Source organism: Bos indicus x Bos taurus, chromosome X (genome assembly GCF_003369695.1).
Source record: "Bos indicus x Bos taurus breed Angus x Brahman F1 hybrid chromosome X, Bos_hybrid_MaternalHap_v2.0, whole genome shotgun sequence".
Taxonomy (NCBI): domain Eukaryota; kingdom Metazoa; phylum Chordata; class Mammalia; order Artiodactyla; family Bovidae; genus Bos; species Bos indicus x Bos taurus.
Genome location: NC_040105.1, coordinates 95323497 through 95325234, shown reverse-complemented (window position 1 = coordinate 95325234; position 1738 = coordinate 95323497).

The window sequence follows — 1738 nt, the reverse complement described above, 5'->3', positions numbered from 1 at the left end:
TTGTTTGCTTATAGGAGATACCATGTAAAGTGTATCTGATCTAAAATAATTCCATAAATGATCATTTTCTTTCCTTCCTGGAGGCTAATTTCCTCTGCTTCGACCTGAGCCCCATGCAAATCTCTCACACAGTTCAACCCCTGGGGCCCTATATCCAAGGAGTATATTTCACTTACATCATCTTCAAGACCAAGATATGGGGGAGAGGGTTGTATCAGCATGGCATTGACACTAGGAAACTAAAAACTGGATATGTGGTACAAGAAAAGCTTTTAACTCTGTTACAAAATTATTAGAGAAATTTAGGTGAAGTTAAAAAAAAAAAAAAAACACCTTTCTCTATTCCCTCCAAAATTCTCATATATAAATGCATATGAATTATAGGAAAAACATTTTGTAAGCAACTGTTTAATATTATCTTATATGAATAAACCTGGTTAGTAAAAAGTGTGTCATTCAAATCTATTGAAATAATTTAAATAAGAACTATGCATTATAAACCTATAAAGCTTAAACAATTATATATGCATTCTAAATATGCATATATACATAAACATTATATAACCTGTGAAGAACAGTGTGTATATATACATATATAGTGAGGAAAATTTTAAGAATATATATGTTCATGTAAACCTGTTTATATAGTACTTCACACAGAGAAGTATTTCTGGGGAATGTAAACTAAATTACAAAAGGTGTACATCTTGCTATCTAAGAAGATAAAAAATATAGAATAATATTTTTTCTAATAAATACACCTTCCTGAACTTCATTAACTTTCAAAATAAAAATATTAATTTGAAATCAGAAAAATAGCTGATGTAAAATTTTATAACATTATGATATATACATGGTTGGGAATGTCATTGCAAAGATAATGCATACATATGTGACTTAAATGTATATATCTAAATTTATATATTTTTGCATTACCCTTCTCTCAATCACATATATATGTACATTTCTTGTCATAATTGGAAGGGAGGGGCTGAAGAAAATTTCTTGCCCCTAGATTTAATGTACATGGTCTCTGACTCACCCTTAATGCTTCATTTGCCACAAAAATCTTCCAGAAATTTCCACGTGATGGGCACATTTTTCTCTTCCTCCTTCCAAGGCTTCCTGCTAAGTGACAGACAAGCTGCCATTCCAGATATGTTCACCAGGTGGCCCAGACATCTAATTTTTGAATTTTATCCAGTGAAAAATGGGTTATTTGGGAAATGGAATGAAAAATGTTTTAAAAGTTTAAAAAGAACATATAAAATAAATTCATGGTTAAATTGCTTTGCCTAACGATTTTCTTCTTCTTTGCGGTTTTCCAGATAGAAATCATAGTAATAATATGACTCCTCTTAGGGGGCTGCTGATTAGCATATGCCTGAGGTGGAAGCAAGGAGGGCAGAAGGGATCCATGTACATACTGTCTATAACCGTCCTGTAAATTTTACAAAGTTTTTCCTGGCACGATAGAGTGTAGGGTAAGGGATTTCCACTTTGGATTTTCCAAAGGGATGAACCAGGTTACAGGATATTTCCTTTGGTTATATCTGGCTTGTCTCCACTCTCTCCTCTTCTGCTGGCTAAAGCCTCCTTAGCCTCAGATCTTGACTTAAAGTTCACTTCACGTGAGAAATCCCAGATATACCCTACTGGTTAGATTACCAAAGGCAAAGGCTAACAGAGTTTTGAAACGAGAATTCATTGATCATAGCAAACACCCTCTTCCAACAAC